Source organism: Ailuropoda melanoleuca, chromosome 7 (assembly GCF_002007445.2).
Source record: "Ailuropoda melanoleuca isolate Jingjing chromosome 7, ASM200744v2, whole genome shotgun sequence".
NCBI lineage: Eukaryota > Metazoa > Chordata > Mammalia > Carnivora > Ursidae > Ailuropoda > Ailuropoda melanoleuca.
The window spans coordinates 109,252,820-109,279,187 of record NC_048224.1 but is presented as its reverse complement, the minus strand read 5'-3'; the positions used below and the strand labels follow the sequence as shown (position 1 = coordinate 109,279,187).

Genomic DNA, 26,368 nt, shown 5'->3' with positions numbered 1-26,368 from the left:
TCTGTCCCTCTTAGTCCACTGTGCTCTCTGAAAGCAAGATTGCCCTTATTCTTAGCTTGACCTCAGAATGCTCTTTTCACCTCAAAGCTTTTACTTAAATGAGACTTCCTGCAAAAGCAAAACATTCAACTTTCTCCATCATGCTTTCTTCTTCTACTGTTATTACAGAAAAATTGAGAAGGCAATTAAAAGGAATCAAAAACACCCAGGACCATATGGTTTTTAGGCCAGTTCTCTCATGATTTTAAGGGAAAAGATAGTTCTTATACACTGTAATGAAATACAAAATCATGGGAAAATGATGAAAGTTTGCTTACTCTTTCAGTGAGATTAGATTAATAGCAAAATTTAGTAATGAACAGTAACAGTAGCAAAACATTACATGGAATAATTTCACTTAAGATACAAAGATGCAAAATAAAATATTAGCAAATGGATGTCACAGTTTCTTAAAAGAAAAAACCGTAGCCAAAAATGCAGTCAATGCTCCCTTTTTTTGAGGTGTAATTGCTGTATAATATTGTATTAGTTTCAGGTGTACACATAATGATTCATCTTCGTATGTATTAGAAAATGGTCACACTAAGTTTAGTTAACATCTGTTACCATACATAGTTAAAGTATTTTCTTCTGATGAGAGCTTAATGTCAACTCTTAGCAACTTTTAAATCCTCAATATAGCATTGACTATAATCACCATGCTGTACATTAACATCCCTTTGACTTGTTTTATAACTGGAAGTTTGTACCTTTTGACATCCTTTACCCATTTCTTCCCCCTTCCATCCTCTGTTTTCAGTATCTGAGTTGGTGCTGCTGTTTTTTTGTTTTGTTTTGTTTTGTTTTGAGATTCCACGTATAAGTAAGATCATACAGTATTTGTCTTCCTCTGTCTCATTTGTCTGACTTATTTCACTTAGCATAATGCCCTCAAGGTCGTCTACATTGTTACAAATGGCAGATTTCCTTCTTTTTATGGCTGAAAAAGATTCCATTTCGTATTTTCTTTATTCATTCATCTGTTGATGGACACTTAGGTTGTTTCCATATTTTGTCTATTGTAAAGCTGCAATGAACATGAGGGGGTACATATCTTTTTGTGTTAGTGTTTTGGAATGTATTTTGGATAGATACCCAGAAGTGGAGCCATATGGTAGTTTTACTTTAATTTTTTGAGGAATCTCCATACTATTTTCCACAACGGCAATACCAATTCATATTCCCACCAACAGCACATAAAGATTTTTTTTCTCCACATCTTTGTCAACACTTGTTATTTCTTGTTTTTTTTTTTTTAGTAGTCATTTAAAAAGGTGTGAGGTGATATCTTATTATTTTGATTTGCATTTCCCTGGTGATTAGTGGCACTGAACATCTTTTCATGTACCTGTTGGCAAGACTCTTTCATTTTAACTGCTGCATTTTTTGAGTCTATGTAGCTTAATTTATTTAATCCTCTTTCCATTGGTGACTATTTGAGTATTCTCTTAATTTTGGCCAATACAAGTAAGGTAGTAGCATTTTTTTCCACATACATCCTAATGTACATATTCTGTAGGATACTGAGAAGTGAAATTAATAGCCAAAAAGACATGTGAATAAAAACACAATATCCAGTTGATAACTCAGTGAGATAGAAATGGAAAAAAGGGTTTTAATTTGATAGAGTATATTAAGAAGTAAGCATCAGACTTAAACTTTTAAAATCTATGCAAAAGCACTTGGTTGTAAGAAATAAAATTTATATAAAATATGGAAATAGTACTTGGGTGTTGTAAACATTAAACTAATACAGAATTCCTAGCAATTTGGGTTGTATTCTTTGGCACCTTTACTTATTATTCATTCATCTATATATTCATGCTTTATATAGGTAGATATATATGCATAATAAAGATGGTATTATAGGATACTATTGTTCTGATATTTGCTTGTTAAATTTTGGCAACATATTAAGTTCCTTCTGTGTTAGTACATACAGGTTTAGTATATACAGGTCTATCTCACTTACTTTTAATAGTTACACATTCCATAGTATTTGATAATTTATTTAATCCTCCCTTGATTTAGGATATTTAGGTTTTCTCTAAATTTAATTATTCTAATAATGCTGTTTGAACATTTCTGTATATCTATCCTAGTATTCATATTCCTGTAAGATGGATATCAACAAATAAATAGAAAGGTGAGGAGGGCTGAGGAAGCAGAGTTGAACTAGTGTATAACTTTGAAGAACCTACCTGAGCAGAGAAGGAAAAAAGATACAGCATTATCTAAAAGTGTTATAAGACGTATTTTATATTTTGGGGAAAAAATACATGTGTAAGATAACAGCACAAAAAATACTAAAGAACTCCCGATAAATGGCTGCAGCCTCATGTACCCCTTCTTAACCCATTCTAATTAGGATTTAAGTTCTTCACTCTCTTGAAAATTTCTCCAGCCATGTCACCAAGGGCCCTTCATGCCATGGGACATTTTTCCTTCATGAAATTTGGTTTTCTTGGCCACATTCATTTTCTTGAAAATGGGCTAACTGGGATTCCATGCAGCAATTTTCCTTGGAGTGCTCTTAGCCTGCTGACCCCTCTACTCTCTGATTTCTTTCCAGGTCTTCTTAACTTTCCCCACATTATAACTATTACAGATCCCAGGGTTTCTCTTTCACTCCCTTCTTACTTGACCTGCCCGTCTTGCAGGGGCTTATCTGCTCCCTTGGCTTTAAGTAGCACTTAGATTTGTACTCAAGCTATAAAATTTGAAGTCTCTCCCTTGAGTTATAGAACCATCTATGTCCATCTTTTGACCCATGGGAATTCCACAGGTGCTTCAAACTCAGCAGTCCAAACCAAATTCATAAGCCTCATTCCCATTCCCAAATACTTTCTTCCTGTTCAGTATTCAATTATTGGTATTCAGTTATTTGTCAATGAAAAATACCACTTTCACCAAATCCCACATCTAAGTGTACCAGTCAGGCACCTCAAGTACCAGAGACCTGAAGTAGTGGCATTTTAAACACAATAACGATTTATTGTATATTTAAGCTTGTTTTCCCACTTAAATTATTTTGTGGCTCTCAAATATACAGTTTATTGTCAATGATATGACTACTTACACACAGAAAACCTATCATTTTAATGGTATTTTATAAAATTTATGTCACAATAGACTTTATATTTTGCTGTTTGAAACAAAGATAAGGATTTTATTCCTCTATCTGAACAAAAGGGCAGTTATTTAAGCACTAGGTATTAATTTTAATCTCCTTTTTCCATATTAGTTATTGGATTTAGGGCATTTAGTTTGAAATACTGGGGAAGAATGCATGCGTGCATATTATTCAAATCCTCCGTTTTTAAGGATCCTATTTACTTACATTTATAATGGTAATGCCATTAACGAGGAGGACTACTATTCTTGACTCACATTGGGTTTTGGTGTGGTGATGAGAAAAAAATGGAAATGCGTTCCAATTTATAAAGGTTTGTTTTCCTTTAAAAATGTAAAATGTCAAATTCTACAGTTGACAGTTTTAGTTCAAGTTAAAATTTATTTGTCATCATTAACATAACAAAATTATATAATTCTTTGGGCATAGTATTGAAGTTAGTCCTAGAATGCCAGGACTTTAACCTTGGAAGAGATCTCAGAAATTACATAGTTAAAGGTTGCAAACTGGTGCCTATAGGCTGAATATGGCCTGGTGTGTGTGTGGGTGTGGGTGTGTGTGTGGGTGTGTGTATTCACAACACCTCAAAAATGAAAGTGAAAGCCCTTGGTTGGGGGTGAGGTGGCGGTGGGGGTGGGGGCATCATTCTCTGGCATGCCACATGTGTCATCTCTCCATATTAACTCTGGTCTGCTTTCTTTCACGTACCTGCCTGGGGCTTTGAAGACATCTGAGTTTGTAACTCCAGCCAGTTCGACTTATCTTCCAATTAAGCCCATCTGCCAGGTGGTGCTCCAGTCTCTGCTTGAACACTCTCAGGGACGGGGAACAGAGAGCTTATTAAAATTGCAGGCAGCCTTCCTTGTTAGAAAGTTCACTGAGATTGAGCAGTAACTTGATTCCCAGTAACTTCCACGTAATGGCCGAGCTGCATGGAACAAGCCTAATGCCTCTTCCACATGACAAAACTTCAGATAATTGATGAGATCTATCACATCTCCCCATTTCATTCCAGGGCTTTTCTTCTCAAGGTTAAACACCCTCAATTTCTTTAATGTCCCTCATTTGGCATTCACCATCCTGATAATCCTCTTTTGAACGAATGTAATTCCATTTGTCAATGACCCTTATAAAATGTGTTTCTGAGAATGAACACAGTGATCTACATGTGGTCTGCCCAGCCCAGGGTAGAGAAGGGCTATTAACACCTGTGTTCTGGGCATTATGCTTCCATTAATGAAATCGAGGGCTGCATTAGCTGTTGTTAAGCAGTTAGCAACAGGGATGAAAATGATGGTTAAAGCATGAAGTGCAGCTTGACCAGATTGAAAGAAAGGAGGGGACCCTTTAGAAGTTAGTGAATAAGTAATAGAGATAGGTTTCAACACTGAGGAATATTCTCTACTATTTCAAAGGACAAGGGATTACATAAACAAAGATGAATATTTTAAAAACATGAGAAAAATGAACAAAAAGTAAAATGGATGCATCTGGGTTGGTAATGTGGTTATCACATGTTGTATAGTTGAAAAAGTTATTTAAAAAAACTTGTTTTTTTAATGTGGTTATCACATGTTGTATAGTTGAAAAAGTTATTTAAAAAAAACTTGTCAATTGGTACGCATTACTTCAATCCTGGCATTTGTTTTCTCATCCCTCACATTGCTGTATACTTTTTTAACATAAAAATAATGCTCAAATATGCATACATGTTCATGTAATCATATTTTCTGATATCCAAGTCATCTTTTGAAATTTGGCAAGGAGATCAATGTTTTCATCTCACGTTTGCAAATAAGAGTTTTCTATGTAAATTTCTTGTTTCATTTTTCCCAATTCCATCTTTTCCACATTGCCATGATCAGTTCCTGTGATCCCAGCAGTTGAAGGTAAGGTTTACTGTGATTCCCAGACCATTCAGACAGGGCAGAAAATACTTTCCTGTAGTAGCTTCAGGAGTTTAGTCTAGAAACTGGTAGGTGCTTTAGGAGTGACAGCAAAGTTTTCATGGTATCCTTTTCAAGCCCCTTTCCTTGCACAGCTGTAAAGCCGATGGAGTTTAAGTTACAGAACCCTCTATGCATGGACAACTTCCAAGTTTTTGAGAAGAGTCCTAACACTTGGTTTCATTATACTACATTTTGCTTAAAGAGGGCCTCAAATTTATAGAAACCTCAGGTCTCACAACACCTGGATTTACCCTATCTAAACTTCTCCTCAAATCTCTCTTGCACACTTGGAAGTTCTTTCACTTGTATTGGCTTGATTTGGGGTTGTGGGATTCTGCCTTGATTCTAAGTCCCATCCCATCACTCACCACAGTAGAGTGTTTCCCTGCTTCTGCTCAATGCCTGGGGATATCTCCCCTCCCTGGTTCTTGCCAGTCTCCTTGGCTAGGGAGACTTTTCCTTTCTTCTTAGCCTGATTGGCAGCTGAGGTTGGGATGCTTAGGAATGGTTAATAGCTGCCTGCTGGTCCTCAGACTTCAGGGTGTGCTCGCCCCACTTCCGTGTTGTCATGCTTCACTCACTGTTCTTCAATTCCCACAAGAGTGACTTTGGTCACTATCTCTCTTGGGTACTGTGCCTGAACCTTCTGCTGTACTTGGTCACATCCTCCGATCCAGGTTGTTTTCTCCAGTCCAGGTTAGTCCTAATGTACATCTGCATAAGGCAGGTGAACAGATGCATGAGGTGGCTCATTCTTCTTACCTACCTGCTTTGGGTCACCGCAAAGAAATCTTAAAAGCCTTATACCAAGGAAATGATATATATTATTCTACGTTTTGAGTGTGAGGACATAGTTACAATGAAAGGGAAAATGCTAAAGACATGAGTGAAGGTGAGGCCATTGTCAATTCTAGGCTTTCCTGAGATTTTAGGACATGACTCCACATTCTTTTCACTGGAATCATGGCAACATTTCCAGTGACTTCAGTATCTTCATGGATAACCTTGCTGATAACTCTGGCTTCTTGAGTTTATGAGCTCAACTTCAGTTATTTTTATAGTCTGCTCTGGAGTCACAGGTATAAATATTATGTTTACTTGGTCATATAATGTTCTCCCTTTTATTGTATTCTAAATATGAATAGCATAATGTTTAGGCACTATAATTTTTTTTCTGTCTCATCACAAGGTATGTTTTTTTCCATTGAAATGATTCTCATATTTTAAAACTACACAGTATCATTTATATTTGAGCAATACTTCATTCCTCAAAAGAGTGGTTTCATAAGGCAATTTGGAACATATCTAAAATTTCACTTGACAATTAGATAATGGTTTATTTACATTGTTATCCAAATTCGTTATTAAACAGTTATCCAAAATTGTTCCAATAGATGCCATTCATTATATAGGAAGTATCTTTTCTAAAGATATTTATTAGAAAAAGAGAGAGAGAGGGATAGCAGGGCAGGGGGAGGGGAGGAGGGAGAAACAGGCTTCTCACTGAGCTGGAAGCTGGATGTGGGGCTTGATCCCAGGACCCTGAGATCAGGACCTGAGCCGAAGGCTGACGTTTAATCGCCTGAGCCACCCAGGTGCCCTATTATATAGGAAATATTTATACAAATATAGACGTTTGTACATATATACACATTTATACATATATATAAATAAAATGAGGGAGATTTCTTGGAGTTTTTGTTAGTATTTTACAATGCAGAATGACTTGAAAGTGTCATATTGTTTTTGAAGGATTACTAATAAGTTGGCATTATGTTCCGTTCTTTTCTTTGAGAGTCATGAGTATACATTTTGTGAACGATCTCATTGGAGATTTTGTCCATAAAAATAACTCTGATGTGGTTTGAAGCACGACTTTTATGAGACTCTTCGATTTGTTTCTCAAAGGTCAAGTTCAATACTGGTGGCTTGCTGTAGGAATGTTTTAATTTTTATTCAGTAATCCCTACTTCCTCTAACTGCCTTGCACATCCCGTCACCCAGCAAATAAAAATCCAAGCAGTAAAGTTGGTTAGCTTAGCTAGGCATACTCTGTAAAACATGATGATTTATTCTTTCAGTGACCTTAATGATAGTTTTAGTGTAGTAAATTTTTTATTACAGTAAATTATTTATTGCAGGAGAGGCATGTGAGTCAACAAGGAATGCAGAAATAATAGTGGAGAAATTTATGTTGTTTTTCTGAAGTCCTTTCCCCCCCTTTGTGGTTCTAACAAAAAAAAAATCTTCCATTACATGAAGTAAATGCTGGAAACAACATGGGTTTGTAAAGAGGGGGAGAATACACGTTCAGTTTCTAGGGGCTCTTTGAGAGCAGCTCTTCTCTTTATACTTGTTCTGGAGCCAACCAGCTCACTATCCTACTGTCAGAAAAGCTTTTCAGTTGCTATGTCGTAAGAGTCAAAGTTCTAATATTTTCCATGTTTCTAATATTTCCTATATTAGAAAAATATATTTCCTATATTTCCAAAGTTTCTAATATTTTCTCTTATTCGTATAAGAGACATAAAGGTCTTCAGTGCCTTATCAAGAATGTGTCTAACCTAGGGATAGTGGAGCAGAGAAATCATGGAGATCAGATTCCCTCCTTTCACTCCTTGCCGAATCAGTCATTTGCAGGACAGAATGTGACAAGTAAGTTGACACTTAAAATTAAACATCCACATAGAGTAGATTATCTGTTATTCAGAGTTCTTGAAACAGGCATTACTCACAGCTATTCACAATGAAAGCACATGCCTAAAGGTATAACCCTGAGGTACTCTACAATATTGAAATCTATGAATCTTAAAGATGACAGGTAACTTCATAATAAAACTATTTTTCTTATTCACTCATTTATTTAGTAATTGTTTTCTCCCATCCATTTAGTGTAAGTGGTAAATGACCACAAAGTTTGTATTAACCATGGTATTGGATTAGTTAGAACAGGTCTGTCAGTGACCTTGCCAAATAAACAGTGAACCATTCACCCTTCTAATTGTAACTAAATTCCTGTCCTTTAAATGAGAAGAATGAAATACTAAATAACATTTTAATCCATAGTTAGCAATGCATTTTAAGGGCCAACATCTATTTGATGAAAAGTGATATCTTTTCTAGTAATTTCCAGGACCCCAAACACATTGCCTGATAATGACAATGATTCACTATTTATTTACCAAATACATAAATTCATTCTTCAGTTTAGTGAGGTGCATCTTAATTTTTTAAAAAAGGAGAGTCATTTACTGAATTTTTTTTTTTTTTGGAGCTCTCACATATCTGTGGATATCTTTGTTACTTTCATAGGTGAAGGGCAATTTGGCTAGAATAAAAATCTAGCATCACACACATTTGCCTTCAAACCATTCAGAGATGTCACATTTATTGTCATTTTATATGGTTGCTCTTTAATCTCAGTCTCTTCTCTTCCTGTGGTATTCTGCTCCTGTTCTATTCTGATCATTCCATTTTACGTATTATTGAGGATCAAGTAGTTTAAAAAGTACACACACACACACACACACACACACAACCATACATATATATGTATGTATTTTCTGGTACTTACACTACATATCTAAGGAATTATATCTTTTTTGAATTTTAAAGAGAGTGTTTCCCCTTTCTTGATCAGTGATATAATTTATACCAGCTAAATGTTTTATTTCACTTTGTCATCTTAATTGAGGGGAGATTTACACACTTCTAGGGTTTCCCATTATGGAAGTACTCTGGATCTCCCTTAATCCAGCCATTTGTATGTAGAGACCTCAGTCTCTGAGAATTTGAATAAATATCAAAGCCATTGGTCCCACTGTAACCCCAGGAAGAGTTGTAGTAAAAGGTGCTCAACATCATTAATCATTAGAGAAAGGCAAATTAAAATCACAGAGAGGTATCACTATATATCTAATAGAATGGCTAAAAGGAAAAAAAAATGACCCTGCCACAAGTTGCTAAGGACAAGGATGAGATGGAACTCTCATACACTGCTAATGGTAATGTAGAATGGTACAATAACTTGATAAAACAGTTTGTGGATTTCTTAAAAAGTTCAGCAAACATTTGCCATATGATTGAGCTTTTCCACTCCTAAGTATTTACTTGTAAAAAAAATAGAAGCATATGTCCAAAGACTTGTATATGAATGTTTATAGCAACTTTATTTATAATAGCCCTAAACTGGAAGCCACCCAAATATCCATCAACAAATGAATGGATAAACAAACTGATACATCCATTCAACTGACTACTACTCAGCAATAAAACAGATGAACTATGTAAATATGCTACAACATGAATGAATCTCAAAATAATTATGGTGTGTGAAAAAAGCTAGATAAAATACAATACATGCTGAATGATTTATGTGAGATACTAGAAAATGAAAATGAATCTATTATGACTGAAAGCAGATCAGTGATTGCCTGAGTGTGGACAAGGCATGTGGGGAGGAGTTGGAGGGAAGCATTATAAACAGGCATGAGATAATTTGGGGTTGTGAATGATATCTACATTATCTTGATGGTGGTGATGGTTTTCCTGCATGTACCCATATGTCCAAACTTACCACATTGTGTGCTTTAAATACAGTTTATTGCATGCCAATTATACCTCAAACTGTTAAAATGATAAATAAGTATAAAAATCTTTATAAAAAGTTTTGAAATTTATGATTTCCATGCAGCTTTTATTCATGAGGCTTGAGGCTTTATGATGGCCTGATATCATCATTTAGATGGGGGCTAAAACTTTTTTCATATCACTGTGATGTTAACCAGCATATCCAATACTAAATGTGACAGAGAAAAAGAAGACATAATTACTGAAGGAAAAAAAGAACGAGAAGAAAAATATGGCTCTAATTCCAGAGATTCCTGGAAAGCAGCACCAGAGAAACCTGGCCAGGGGTTGGGAAAAGATCATTTAAATGCTGCTGGGCAGCTCTGCCAGGAAAAAGTTATAAATGACTGAAGGACTATGGCATTTGTGATGAGAAAGAAAATTAATCTTTTTTTGTAACTTATACTTTCAAGTTTTTTCAATTGGAAATGTCTACTTTAAAAGGCAAAAGAAGTGATTAAAGAGTAAAATTTGTCTTTAATTTTTTTAAAAGAGTAACACATTCTGAGTGATTAAAATGTTTGAATTTTTGAAATGGCCATTTTTAAAGCAAAAGTAGAATTGTATTAACTCAGGATAGACTCAATGTTTCCTTGAAATCTGCTTTGAGCAAATTTAGTTCCCAGTTATAGCTGAGGTTGATGAAACCATTTTGTGTTATCTACTTCCCCAAATATTGGAAAAAGTACAATAATGGGGCAGGAGAACTGGTTCCTTTCTCATGTGGAGAGAAAAAAAAATCTGTCTATAGTCAACTCAACTCCTATGAGTCTCAGATTCATCCTCTGAAATACCAAGTTGTTTGAACTCTCTTAATTCTACTACAGCTATATAATTTATAATTCTATATACTCAGATTAAAGGTTATAAATACTTTCAGATCATTTCTTAACTTTCTAAAGATAGAACAGAAGAAGAATCCTGAATGGGTGATTTAAATAAGGAAAAGGAAAAATATCTCTATGCTGGTACTAAGTTAATTTATAAGCAACATAACTATAATAATAATTATTGGTATTCGGTTTATCAGTTATGCTTTAAAAAATCAGCTTTATTTTTAATGAATGCTGCCCACAAATTATTGTGTGACATTCCAGATAAAATGTGCCTAAATCGTGTGTAAATAATTTCTCTTAACTGTAAATCCCTAAATACTCAAGTATTGGTTTGCTTTGAATCTATAGTTGTAAGTACCTTTTCCTATCAAATTCATTCTTAGAAGGATATATACATTCATATAGGACTTCCTTGCACTGGGAGAGCTCAAATAGAATGCTAGAAGTAAACAATTAAAAAGAAATAAGAAAACATAGACCATGGAAAGTTTTAGGAAGTATATTTAGAAAATCATACAGATCTACCAGCCTCATTCCCATGATTGATGTATGATTTCTTCTGTTGTGGCTCTTTCTCCTGTGAAATGGCAAATCCCACAATTACCATTAAAACTCAAAGAGCCAACCAACCAATAAAGCTGTAAGAGAGAAATACCCAAAAAACACAAACACAAACAAACAAAAAAAACCAAGATGGTATAGGAAGGTAGTTTACTAATTCTATTTTGGATAAACTGGCTTTATATTATGATATGGACGGGTGGGCGGGCAAAGGGAAGAGAGTAAACCTAGTGTGGTACATAGATAGGGATTTTGTCACCTTGTATAGAGGAAGCAATTCATTCCCTTAGCTTTGCATAAGTTTGGAGAAAAATGCCTACTCTTGGTCTAAGACATGAGGGAGTCACTGAGCCTGGCACCTGGAGCCATGAAAATGACTTGGGTGTCTGGCACATGCTGGGAAGATACAAAAGGGCTTCCTTTTCAGATAGCTTCACCAACTGGATTGCTGATTAATCTGTGCTGGAGGCACCTCTGAGAACACCAGGGACACTAATACCATTCAAATAGGAAGTGACCGGAACACGTCTCCAATCACAAGAAGACACTAAGGAGAATAGAAACCATGGAGATAGCAGTTCACATTCCTCTCCCTTTATGCTTAAGCTGAAAGAAGCTTCTTGAGTAGGTTGGATATTGTGGGTATACCCAAGTATTGTGGCCTATGGGCAAGACTGGTTACATTTATTGCTTGAAATCTTCTTCAAGAGCCCTGATAGAAAAATCACATCTCTGTGACCTTTATTTGGAGATGTGGTTCATAAATGGAATACCTGGAAATGATTATATCAGTCTCATAAACCTATTTTATGGTTGCAAGTTCATCAATTTTTAAGAGACTTTCATGCAATAGAATCCCCTTTTTAACACTGCTACCTTGTTTGAACATGTCCAAACAATGAACAAATCATCATCTCCAGAGGTTGTTCAAAGCAAAGATCTTACTACTGAAAAATTCTTATGTTAAAACCGAATCTAAATGTCTAAAACTTACACTTTTTGGTTCCTGTTTGGCCCTTAAAAACACACACCTATTTTAAGGTGTTATGAGAAGTCTTGTCTTTGCTTTGGTTCAATATATGTGCATTATACTGTGCTGACTCGACCATGTGTAGTAATAGTAAATGCAAAACTTTCATAATAGTTATTGGTAATATAAACTGTTGAGGAAATTAATCTGAGATTATATATCAAAACATTGAAAATGCTTCCGTTCAACAGAATAAGCCTTTCTTTTAAAAATAGATGTTGTTAAGGACTGATAAGCTTCCATATCTGGGTGAAACTTCTGAGTATCATACCACTTAACTCTACTGTCCTCTCATATTTCTTCAGTTGCATTTGTCCTCTCTGCAATAGCCATGGATTGATCTCTCTGACTTTTATTGATGAATTTAGCACCTGACACATGTTCTTTCTCTCTATCCCAAGTGCATCTTCATTTTTAGTCATTTCACTGTCCGTATAACTTACATTTTCATTATTTTATATTCATAGATCTTTGATTTCCTTGTCATGAATGAGGCTAACAACTGTTAGAGCAACTGAAATTAACTGGGGAAATGGTACCAATTGCAAACTCATGGATTTAAGTTTAATCCATGACATAACCCAGAGATCCTTTTCTGTTTCCATTTTCATTCTCATTTTCCATGGTATGACTTCTTTGCATGCATGTCTGATCCCTATTGTGGTGATCACTTTGCAATATATTCATACATCAAACCATCATGTTGTTATATTGTTATATAAACACAATTAGGTTATATGTCAATTAGATCTCAGTAAAACTGGGGACAAAAAAGGAACAGTAATATATTTGTGTAGTTAGTAAAATATGTACCACCATTATATAATATTGCGTGTGTCATATGAAGGTGACATAACCAAAAATATTTAAGGACAGTTTTTTAAAAGCTGGTATAAAAAGGAAATAGCAAATTCTTGCTAGGAAAATATTTATCAATTAAAGTTAATATCCAATATTTTCATCTATTTTCCATAATGCTATTTATGGTTTGAGTTGCCTTGGCTAATTCTCAAAATAATTCAGCTCCTGTTTGACTATTTTTGTAGTCATTTTATATTTTCATTTTATATTGTACATTTTATACTTTCAACTCATTTTCAGTTTTGTATGAATTCCAAGAGAAAGCACTGTTAGCTGACCTACATAAAACTGATTAGCAATGTCTTTCTAGTGTCTAAACTTTTTACTTTAATCTCAGTAATTTCCAAAGTGACTTCAGTGTCTTTGTGGATCACTCAATCCAAGACACTTCTTTGATTTCAATTCTAATGGTCTTTACCTCTAAATTAATTCAGTATCTGACACATCTTGAAATATATCAAAACCTAGCACACTTTACTGTGTGTGTGTGTTCAATTTATCACTCTTCTTTAACTGTAACAACCTATCCTTCCTGACTCTGTAATAACAATACGCCTACTCTTGGACTCTAGGAAGCTTTTAGGATCTGAACTATTCCATTTTCTTTCAATCTGTTTCTTTCTAGATTTACTTTCTTCCTTTTCTAACCTCGATTCTAAAGTCAGTCATGTCAGTCACTCTGTCACCATTACACTGCCTCTCTTGCTCCTTGCCTTTCTGATTAAACCCCTTGTAAAATCATAGCTTCAGATTGACTCAATAGTTTTACCTCTTGGCTTTTTCACAAGTAGGAACTATTGAAAAAAAATGCAACATGAAGTTTCTCCCCTCTTTAAAATACTGGCTTTTTATATCACATTTCCTTTTAGTTATATCCAAGTTCTGAGCTTGTGAAAATCAAGCTGCTTTATATAGGAGTAAATACTTCTACCAATTCAGTACAGATTCATTCCTTGTTTTTCCAAGATGAACAATGACCTATAATGTAGATCCTTTTTATCTTCATCTTACTTGTCATTGTTGACCATTCTCTCCTTTAAGCCAGAAACACCTCCTTAGCTTCTGCAACTTTATTTTCTCCTGGATTCCATCCTATTTTTCTAGACTTCTTAGTTTCTTTTGTGGGCTCATGTTTTTTCTGCCTGTTCTTTAAATATTCACATTCGCCAAGTCATCTTCTTTGGCACTGTGTTCTTTTTACTATTCATACTCATAAGGTTACTTAAACCACATTCATGGTTTCAATCACCACTTACATGTTACATTTTTAGCCCTAAATTCTGCCCTGAACTCAAGACCCATAAATCCAGCTGGTTGCTGGAAATTTCACTTATACATCTTACAGGAATTTGGATCTCTACATGTTCTAAAAATGACTTACTGATTTCAACTAAAATCTGTTTCTCAACTGTATTCTCTCTCTAAATGAATAGCATGAAAATCCCCTCATTCATGGAAACTAGAAACTTAGGAGTCATCCTTGACTCTAGTCTCTCATTCAATCTCCACATCCAGTCATTCCTAAGGTTTTGCTGATACAACTATTTTACTTTTGTCATGTGTTTTTACTGATATTCCTCTATTGCAATACTATTAAATGATAATTTTTGAAATCCTCATTCTTCCTTTTCAGAAACATTTGCAAATAAATAGGCCCTCATAAATACCATGTGGAGACCAGGACTCTAAAAAAAATACAGCAGATCACACTGCTCCTTCCCTTTCTACACTGATACTAAAATATCAACAGCCTTGATAGTATCCTCCTTCAGAATGGAGCATCTAATGAAGTGTTATAATACTTTAGAAATGAGAGACTCCACATACTGATTTTTATCTTCGTAGAGAGTGTATTTACAACTGAGATGTCACAGAGTAGGAATTTGAAGTCAAGATGAGACCTTGGGAAATTTACTAAGCTTCCTTTTTTTCTCATTATCTCATAGATAATATTTATTTCATTGGGTTATGTGAAGATTAGGCAAGATAATTAATATGGAGATACATAGGTGCTAAATATTTTTTTTCTCATTCCTTGTGTGTTTGTCTTGTGTGTGTGAGTATTTTCCATGTGCCAGTCTTGGACTGATTACTCAAATAGACTGAATGCTATTTGAAGGGAAGAGATTTCTAAAGCACTACCGACTATACACATGTATGGAAGTACCATGTTAATGCATATATATTCTCACTGTGAGCCATCACCTATGCCTAGAAACATGAGCTATTAGAAGATCCCATACAATCAGCCTCCAAAAAATTAACCAACTATTTCTTAGTTGAGAGAAAAAAACCTTAGTAAATTGAAACCATCATATTTCAGCAAATGGCAGAAGCCTACCTCTTCTTGGAATTGCGTAACAGGAAATATTGGTGAGAGGATTAGTAATGACAACTACACAGGAAAGAATGATATTAATAACGAAATAATTGATTTGTTGCTTGTCATCCATAAAAATGCATTACTTCCAACATAGTTAAAAATGCAATCAATCAACACAAGCCAGAATATTCTCCTGAAGAGATGGGAAGGCTATTGTGAGCTATGTACCAACTGACCTAGAAAAAAGTGAACTATTGCTTGACTTTGAAACACAACCTATAGAGTCTTTGTATATCACCATTGATGATTAAATTTGCATTCCCAGAGGACAGTGTTTATAGATAACCAGTATAGTAGGTATTTGTAAAAGTTATGAAATCTCTTCTCTTTTACTATAAAAGCTTGAGAATTAAAGAATAGAAAACAAAATCCTGACTTACTCCTACGTGAGTGGACATATAAGATAAACCATTTAAAAGAGCAAAAGATTAAAATAAGAATTATTTTCAGAATTAAGGAAAATTTATTAAGCTTTTAGCAATAGTAATGTGAAGTTCATGAGCATGTCTTAATGTAAAAAATTTCCATGAAAAGAATGGTGGTCCCAATATAAGAATTTTCAGGAAGGTATAAAAGATCATCTAGGTTTAAATATAGCATAGTTTAATATCAAAATCATGTGGATCCATATCATATTTATAAGTTTGACAGTTTGGAAGAATTAGGAAATTACTTGAGTAAAATCATTTTTTAGTTGAAAAAAGATTAAAACAATTACAACAACTGATTTGTTGAATTGCATAACTGTTCAATATATCATCTTTTATATCATTCTTCTTGTAAATCTGATGGTTTGTAAGTGCTAAATATGCCTTCAGAGAAAAAAAATGCTCTAGAGAAAAAAAATCATTTTTAGCAAGAGGGAAAGTAAATCATGCTTTAAATAAGAAAAACTATAATTTTGGAAAATGTTTGCTTAGATAATTGCAATAATATTAAGATTCCAGAAGTTCAAACACTTCTGGTAATTTTTAAGTTAGTAGTGTAATTAACCCCCTTTGGACTAAAGCTGTTTCTTTTGAGTATGCAACCAAGGTAGTAAGTTGATGACAGTTTCCTCACCTTCCTTTGAACTTTTTATTATCAATAATTGATCAAAGAAGAATAAGTTTCCACTGCTTATTCTTAGTTTTTAAAATGATACTTTTTTTTGACCCCCCTACAGATCCCAGAAGGGTCAAGCTGGACCTTCAGTGTCTCCTTGAATAGCCCCATCACCCTCCAAGCCACATACACACCAAGTATACCGATGGAGGTAAGACTCTCATAGGACCATAGAGCCTTCACTTCAGATTGTAAGTTAAACTGGTACCTGGATGTCTTTTGGACTCTAGTCTTTGTGCTCTGCAGTAGTATATATATTGTGATGGTATCTGAGTATAACTAGTTTTGGGGATGATTCTTTTTTTCCTCTTAGTCTTGATTTTTTTTTCAAAATTACCATACAACTAATTCTAAATATGCTTTTTTATATTTAATAAGTACTCTGAGCTATCTAGTAATAGACAATAATGTGTTTTTTTTCCCCAATAAGGATTAGAAAAGCAAATATCTTGTTCTAACAAGCTATTGTGGAATCAACACCTAACTCATTATTTGACTTGGTTCTTTTTGGAGTATGACAGAGAATTATTTAGAATACCTATTTCTCAGCTGCAAATATCAGATCAATAATCTGATATTTATAAGAATTCTTAACTGTTAGAATATCCTCTCATGAATTGGACATATATGCTTCCTGTATCCCTTACCAAATGACCGTTCTTAGAATTTCTTTTTGTACCTTATATTTACTTAAATATGAATCCATATTCATATTTACAAAGTTGGATGTCCAGATCTCAGAAGTTGGGAAAATGCCACTTGAGCAATGGTAAATGGTTTCTAAATTTTAGCAGACCAGGGAATTTAGGCTGGAGATTAAACCTCTTTTGTTATGGGAAGGACCAGTTTTGTGAGCAGTTTTAACCAACTAGATACAAAGCAAGTATTTAGTTCATGGTATTTGGGAAACCCCTAATTGAAGAAGTAGTTCTCATCACAAGAAAAAAAATTGTAACTATGTATGGTGATGGGTGTCAATTATTTGCTAGATTGGTGGTGATCATTTCACAATGTATGCATATACCGAGTCATTATGCTGTACATCTGAAACTAATATAATGTTAATATATCTCAATTTTAAAAATGCAGTTGCCATGGACTGATATGTTAAATTGGTTTAATTGGGCATATACTTTTTGAGGGTATGCCCCAAAAGAGCCCAATATATTTTCTCCGAAATAAGGCTTTTGGCTAGACTCTTTCTGAAAATTAAATGTCTGTCATTGACAGGTGGGTCTTTCTTTCTCTCTTCTCTCTCTCTTTCTCTCATTCTTTCTTTCCTCTATATATTTGTTCACTGATGATCAGAAGACTCAAAAGATAATGCAAATGTAATCTCCTTCTTAAAAGAAATATTGTGAAGAACTGGTTGTGCCTTTCATATGATGCTTTCCAGCCTTTGGAAAATGTAGCCTTGGCTATTAAGATAGATGCCTCCACCCTTGAGTATCATTTGGGCAGGCAGGAGGCAGGTCTGGGACTGAGGTTTTAGACTGGGCAGGAGAATGCTACTCTTCATTCTATAAGCAGGAACATATGCACCTAGAGTCTCAATAAGAGGAACATGGTATAAAAGAACTTTGGTTGGGAAGAGGTAAGTGATTTCTACAATATGTTGGCAGATAAAATGGTAAGAACTGTTTAAAGGGCTAGAGATAATAAGTGACTGTATGTGGAAAAAGTAATGGAAAGTTATGTTTTCTTTTCCTGAAGTACAGTTATCCTCCATTTGCCTTGGTTTCCCCTTCGTCTTAGCTGTGCTGTGGGTGTCATTGGGCAGGCGATGTGCATGCTGGAGAGCAAGCCAGAGGGTCTAATGGTGTCACTGCATGCATTCCTCAGTGAGTCCTCGGTGTGTATGTGGGGGAACTGACTTAAACTACTGTTACTTGTATAAAAAGGAAGAGCGACTCATGAAGGCTGGAAAAAATGGGGCCGTCTGGATGACATGAAGATTTGAGGAATGTGTAATCATCATCGTTATCACCATTGTCATCAAAAATAATAATAATGCCTGATATTTGTAGAGTGCTTTTTATTGAAGTGTTTTGCCCTAAAATCATCTTTCTTGCTTATTATTTGAAATTTTGACTGTAGAGTAACATTGGGAAATACTAGTTTCACAAGAATTCAGTCTAATAATAAAAGAGACACCTCAATTTAATCACTTTGGGAAATTTCAGTGCCCTAAAACTGTATGTAATAACAATAATGTATAGTTAGTGGATTTTCCCTATGCGCAAGTATTTTTTTACATTTTTCTTCATATTAATTTTCTCACACATTTATACTTATGTGCAAAGTACAGAAAAACACATACATGAAATACATAAATATACATACAAACAAAAATACATGCAGAATACAGTGCATTTATTTTTGCATCTGATTTTCTCAATGACCCTATGAGACAGGAACTCTGATAGTCTTCATTGTACAGGTATGGAATTGGAGGTATAAGTAGATTAAATAACTTATTTTATGATGTGAATGGGGATTTGAAACCAGACTATTGAATTGCGGGGATTTCTTTCTTAGTCTGTGCTGCATAGGACATCCGTTTATTCCTGTTCTCAAGGCAGTTTCAGAAATATTTCCCATGCTTTCAGAGATGGTTGAAAAATATTGAGATAATCTCTGATTTAAGTTGTATTTCAAGGGAAAACACTTCCCACTTATTTTATATTCATCATATTTATAGTCAGTAAGTATTTATAATATTTGTAAGTGGGGATACATTTAAATGCAATGTCATACACTTTGAAAATATAACATATTTTTGTTACTTGGTTTAAAATTCATCACAGAAGTCATTTTTCTCCCAAGAAATGTCTGAGTACATTAGCTTAAAAGATGATATTGGCAAGCTGATAGTATGCATATTTCAAAAAGAATGTTCAGCTGTACTTAATGTGCATTTGTGAGAAATGGCTCTATATTCATGGTCTCTATGAAGGGCTAGGCTTATTTATCATTCTTTTCCTAACCATTCCTTCTTTGCAAACCATCAGTCACCTTAACTGGAAAATGAAAAAAATGGCTATTTTATAAATTAAGGTTTCCAATATGTAAACACTGCTTATAAGAGAAAATAGAATTTACCTTAATTGGATACAGACCGTTTGTTTCAAGTGAGATATTTGAAGAGAAGAAAAAAAATATTACAACTTATTGTACGGCTCTGCCTTGATTACATTATGGAAACCCACATCATGCTTGAAAAGGTCCTAAATATTAGCAAACATCATTTTACTCTTAACTGTAAACACTGTTACAAGCTTTGTATAGCTGTGGGGCTGACTTGGAAAGGGTTTATAAATGCACCAGAAGTTAATGCTGATTTGATAATTAAAGGAACACGTAGGAAAAACTACAAAAGGGTGAAAAAGGGCAAGAGAAAGAGAGGCTGAGTGTGTGCATTACATGAGCATGTATTAAAATTAAATAAAATGGAGATTTCATGATTTAAATTTATTCAGGAAATTAGAAATAACTACTAGTTATATGACATAATTGACCATGAAACTGCTGCTTATCCATTAAGAATGCAGTCAGTGATGTCTGTTACCCAGGTGCTTGGGTACAGGGGGAGTCCAGAAATAAATGGGAAAGGTGAGTCAACACTATTTAGGGTGCTGCCTGCTGCTGTGAGGAAGGAAAACGATTGTAGGAAGTACTTTGTTAAGCGGCAAGTATATGTCTCCTACGAAAGAGTATTTAAATATTCTGTAGTTTAACACTCAACGGCCAACAAATGGATAGAACTAAGAAGGTTTAACATGACAAGCAAGCACCAGGAACCCTTGGTGGAACAGGAACTAGAACCTGTTATAGGAGAATGAGCTGAGGAATGATATTCTAGGTTCTTATAAAGGTAAAAGCAAGTCTTCTCAATTGTAATTGGATAAGCATCTCTATTAGAGTCAAGGACGATGTTAAAAATGCGGATTCCCTGTCCCCAACCTAGACTTACTGAGACAGAATTTCCAGGGACCTACCTGCATGCATTTCAAAAATAATATCTTTCCAAGTGATTTTTACACCCATTAAATGGAATCAACTTATTAAAAGAGTTTTTGGATGGAGGGAATCCTCAAATAATAAAATTTTGAGTGCGGTAGTGAATCTGTTGTAAAGACAAACAAATGGAAGATTCAGAAAAGGAAGCACATGGGACATTTTAAAGAGGCAGGGGATTTTTTCATCAATGGTAACTGAGATCCTCTTAAAGAAGACTCACCAGTATGCAGCCAGAGGAGAGTTCAGGCAGGAAGGGCCAGTGACTGCAAATTGAAGAGGTCCTGTCAACTCTACAAGGTCCTGGGGGTTGGCCACAGAGCCATTAGGTGGTAGCTTTGTGCAGGATTACTGCAGGGCCTGCATTCTTGGACTTGTATTTCAAACCAACGTGATGAGGTTTTGGTCAATCTCTTAAATTTAGTGAAGACTACTCCTTTCCGCTAAAGCACTTAGGAATTCATTACACTTCCAGGTAAAAATCTCAGATACAGTGCTAGATGTTTAACAGTATGAAACAAAATTCCAGAATCGACTGGGAATGGGGGGTGAGGGGAGTACCGGTGACAGTTTCAGTTCTTCCGCTGGGTGACTGTGATACTGAAAGACTATGAAAAGTCAACAGCAGGGTATATGGATGGTATTGAATGAAATAAACGTTTCTGGAAGGGATTTAGCATATACTTAGTGAACACCATGGGAAGTATGTTTGGAAGAAGAATGGTAAAGCTTCATCACTTGGTTTTAATCTGAATTTTATTGGGTGGAAAGAAAAACTCCTAATAAAACTGCCATACAAGATTGGTAAGAGACAAAAATGAGAGCCAGATAAAAGAGGGCTATGGCAGGAAAAAAAAATGCCCATAATTTTCAGATGAACAGAACAGGGAGTAATACTTGTGGTTCCATGTATCTGTGTATTAAAGTGGTTACCAGAGCAAAATGAAATTTTTCATACAGGAATACGATGTTATGATAGGCATAGCCGAGGCTTCAGTTGGGACTCAACTAATATAGTATGGTATTAAAAAAGAATAATTTGATCAAAGATCCCAAATCTAAAGCAAAGAGGAGCAGTTTTATAGGCTAAGGATAAGTGACTTGTGATATAGATCACAAAACTCATGGAGCCAAGCTACAGGAGGGAAATTCAGCTCCCTTAACAAATCCTGCAAATGTTACTCCTTCAAAGTGGAACACAGAGTTTAAAACAAAATTTTTATTTTTCCCTAGTACAGTTATTGTTAATGTTTTGTTGCATTTTGTTTCAGGATTTTTCTTACACTTTTTACATTGTGTTTTAGCAGGAGGTAAGAGTTTTAGAGTGCATGTTTTGTTAATATTATATAACAAGCATCTTTTTGTATCATCAGTTTTTAATAGATATTTTAATGATTGCATAATATGGATGACCCATAAATGTACTTTAATTAATCATCTTTTGCTACATATTTATGTTCTTTTGAATCTTTTTCTGATTATAAGGCTGTAGTGAAAAGATTTCATTAAGATAGAATTCTGGAAAAGTAATTATGGTCAAAGAATATAAATACTTTTTAGTTTCTGGACACAGTTTGCACAATTATTTTCCAGAAATGTCATTGCAATAGGCAGTCTCACCAGAAGTTTGTGAATGTGTTCATCTCAATATACCTTCTTAGTACTAAATATTTTTTTACTAATTTGAGAAGCAAATTAAGGTCCTTAATGAATCATGCTGATGTTGAATTTTTATGTCTTTGTTTATATGTTAGTATGTGTGAGTGAAATTAGTTCTTATGTCTATTTAACTATGAGACTTTTTTTTCCCTCCATTTATGTGTACTCATTACACAGTTAATTCTCAGTCTACGATTTGTCACCCAGTTTGGTTTGTAGTGTTCTTTGGACCCTTTAAGATTTTGGTGTGTCTAGCATCTAATTTGGTTCTCTGCGCTGTTGTAGAATTTCCACTTTTTCTCTATGTTGGTCATTTTATGTTATTTTTAGAGAGGATGCAAGGAGCTAGATATTTCTGCATGTGCACACAGTTACTCATCGCGTAGTGGTCTTTTGACATATTCTTGAATTTTTCTGTGTGTGCCTCTAGGGATAGGGTTTTATTTCTTAAAGAAATTTTGTGTCTGAGAAATGGAACAGTTTCATCTAGGTCTGGCTTCTTGGGGGTTTTCTGTAAGACTTAGCATCCTAAGGCACCTCTGCTCTGGAACTTCTCATGTCACATTTGCGTGCCCTGCAAACAAAGCCTGCACCTTTACTGCAGAGAGCTTTAAACAAATGATTTTTATAGATATCATCAGAAAGTATTAGATAGTTCTTTGGATGTTTTATTATTGCTCTTTCCATAGCATAATTTTTCAGATTTACACTTTGATAGTTAAACAGGTATCCTTATTCATTTTGCCTGAGTTAACCAGTTGCTACTAAGAATTGAATCTTTTCAAGTTAGATTTGTTACATATTTGGTTATTTTTTTCAACAAAGCAAATTTTGTTATATACACAACCAAGTTCTGATCCATTATACGTGCTCTGAATAAGCTTATAAAATAGACCCAAAGTGAGTCATCTTAAGAACTGCTTTTTCTCTAATTTTGTATGATGTGTAATAAGGTTTCTTTTTTCTTTTCTTTTTCCTTTCCTTCTCTTACCTTTCCTATCTTCCACTTTTTTTTTATTAGTTATAAAGGCTAATAATTTTTGCAAACAGCTTTGGTTGTCTTTCACAGTTTTCAATATCACATAACCACTTTTTAATTTGTTCTAGGTAGTTTTTAATTTCCTTTTGAGTTATTTTTTGATCTAAGCAATAGGTAGGAATGTATCTCACTTTCCAAGTAATTTTCTTGCCACATTTTTGCTGTTTACATATTTAATGGATTATAATCAGAAAATGTGACCTCTGCTTTTTAAAAATGTTAAAATTTTCTTTATGGACAAGTTGATATTGATTTTCATAAATGTCTCATATATATGCAAAATTTTTATATTTGTAGACATGTGAGTATATATGTCTATTAAGTTTTTTTTCTTATTTGTATTAAAGTCCTCCATGGTCTTTTCATTTTTAGTTTATACTAGAGTTGTTTAACTCTGAGTGAAGCATATTGAAGTCTCTAACTATATTTTTAATCTGAATCTCTTGGAATTTCTTGAATATTTGCATTTTCTAGTTAGCTTCTGTGTAGTATGTCCTAATTGAGTTTATGACTATTGTCTTTAAAATGTTACCCTTTATCATCACAATGTTTTCCTAAATATCTTATTTTGTTTCAAGAGCTCAAATCACTCACCACTGTTTTAGTTCTTATTTATTTTCCCCTATTGTGAGAGAGGATTTGGTTCTGCTTTACTTAGGTTAAGTAGTCAAGTGTTTCTCTAGGATTTGTTATGTGGGTCACACCCTCTCAGACTTCTTGCACGTTCTCAAATATCTACTTAGATTCTGAGAGAATCTAAGACAGCCCCCAAGATTCCCTCTTGGCATACACATCCAGTATAATTCCCTTGCCTTGGAGTGTGGAGGGATCAGTGAACATGATGGGATAGTTACCCACTTTTTAGGTTAGTGTGTATCAGAACGGTGATGAGATAGTGACTCCCATGATTATGTCACATTATTTTCCTTCTGGCCTTGAAGAAGTAAGTTACTGTGTTAAGAGAGGGCTAGGCAGCTCTAGGAACCAGTAGTGACTCCCAGATAACAGCCAGCAAGAAAATGAGGACCTCAGTGATACAAATACAAAGAATTGCTGACAACCCAGGTGAGCTTGGTAAAGGACCCTGAACTTCAGATTGGAATGAATCCCTCTGGATGATGCTTCAATTTCAGCCAGATAAGGCACTGAGCACAGAACCCAGCTAAGCTATGCCTAGATTCCTGTGAGATATTAAATTAGTGTTTTAAGCTGCTAATTTCATGATAATTTGTTATACAGTAAAAGAAAATGAATACAGGGCTCTAGCAGTTAAGTGGGTTGTCTGTTTTTTGGCTTTTAATGTTTGCTGATAAGACTCCTTAGGTGGAATGTGAGTTTCCCTTGTCACTGGATCTCTGGTCTCTCTGGTGGTTAGAATAGCTCAGGCCAAGGGGTAGGTGACTTAGTGCAAAAGGAGGCAGGGTTCCTATGTCCACAAAGGTACCTTCTATTTCCCAGGGTTCTCTCACCCTTCCCCAACCTCTGGATGGAGAGGACTAATTTCCCAATGGAGTGATTTCTTGGCTTCATAGGGTATAGGGAGTTCAGTCAGATCCCATAGGACTGCTGCCAGTTCTTTCTCAGAGAGTCTATGGAACTGTAAAGGCCTACATCTTTCCTAGCTCTAAGGTATCCAGGTTATTACCCTACAGCTTTTTGATTCTAGGGTCCAGCCTCTCACTAGCTCATGAAGGAGAAAGCTCCATACCACCTTTCTCTCACAGAGCCCAAGATCTTGCTTACATCCATTTTTAATTTGCCCCAACAACTTTTGTCTTAAGAAGACAGATTAACTTTTGGAATGGAAGAGTAGCAAGCTTTATTTGTTTTGTCATCTTACCAGAATTCTCTGCCAGGAGTGTCTTCTCTGTAGTCCAAAATGGGGACCTTAATTTTTTGGATGAAACACTGCTCTTAGTTAAAGAATGATAGACACAGACATAAGATATGTATATTTGTATATTTATACATCAGTAACACGTACTATTGTAATATAGGCAAAACATTAGTGAGGTAGAGTGTTTAAGATTATGGACTCTGGGGTCAGATTGTCTAAGTTCATCCATCTACTGAGTATATGACCTTGGTAACATTATCTTTCAGTGCCTTGGCTTACAGGTTGACTCAGTGGAGATAATAGTAAGGTCTACTTTACAAGTTGTTGTGAGGATTCAATGAGTTAATATACGTACAGTACTTAGAACCAAAACTCGCATATGTATGGACTCCATAAACATTGTAATTTTTATAGAATATACACTAAAGATATTACAAAGGTTGAATTATGCATCAATCACTAGCTAATTGTATTTCTCAATGTACAAAAACATTGTACTCAATGACTCTTCAACTATTAAATTTTAGGAAAAGTTATACGTTGAATATGTTAGGATTATCACTCTTGTTTATCTCTTCATAATGTGGCTGAAGAAAAGCTAGGATTTGTAATAGGAAAGTGTCCAGTTTTCCATTTTCTTGACATTTGCTTGTGCATGAATTATTAGTGTTGCTTCAGTGATTGCTGTTTGCAGAAGTTCTCCTAGCCACTTGTCCATTTTGCAAAGGCTAATTTGGTTCAACCTAAATAATCTAATCTGTGCATACACTGAAATGGGGACAAGGAAACTGCAGTGTTGTGCAGACCTCTGAAAGAAAAGCTACCGCTGAGGTGCTACTAGCAAACCTTTCATGTTGTAGAGCTCTCATTATTCCCTCATAGACCCAGGGTGAGTACCATGATCATTTGTGCACATTAACTATTAGCAAACTTTTGTTTCTTGGTTATAGATAAAAGTTTATATAAATTCATGCTCTAATATATCCTTCTTACTATCCCTGAGGATGTATGCACCTTACTTTTGAAATCATTGATCTAAAGAACTTCTAAAATAATATTGGATGATAATCAAATATTTTATTAAGCACCTGTTTTGCTAGAGGATGTACTTAGGCGATAAGTAATATATCACAGCATAAATACAGAAACTGAAAACTTATTAAAGGAGTTATTTGTGTTCATATGCAGTAAAAAGCAACCTAAAATAGTTTTCCTTTGTTGAGTATTTTAACAATATATTTGCTCTTTTGGGTTGTTACAGAGTTATTACAGGTAATTCTACTTTATTGAG

General features: G+C 34.7%; 1 long non-coding RNA gene across 4 annotated transcripts in view; it reads left to right on the top strand.

Annotated features, from left to right (window-relative positions):
* LOC117803106 overlaps positions 1–26,368 on the top strand; it is a 364,896-nt gene that overhangs the window by 83,430 nt on the left and 255,098 nt on the right. For all 4 annotated transcript variants that reach the window (XR_004626764.1, XR_004626763.1, XR_004626765.1 and 1 more), the window contains exon 2: positions 16,587–16,676. This is a non-coding gene — a long non-coding RNA (uncharacterized LOC117803106). The remainder of the gene's footprint in view (positions 1–16,586; positions 16,677–26,368) is intronic.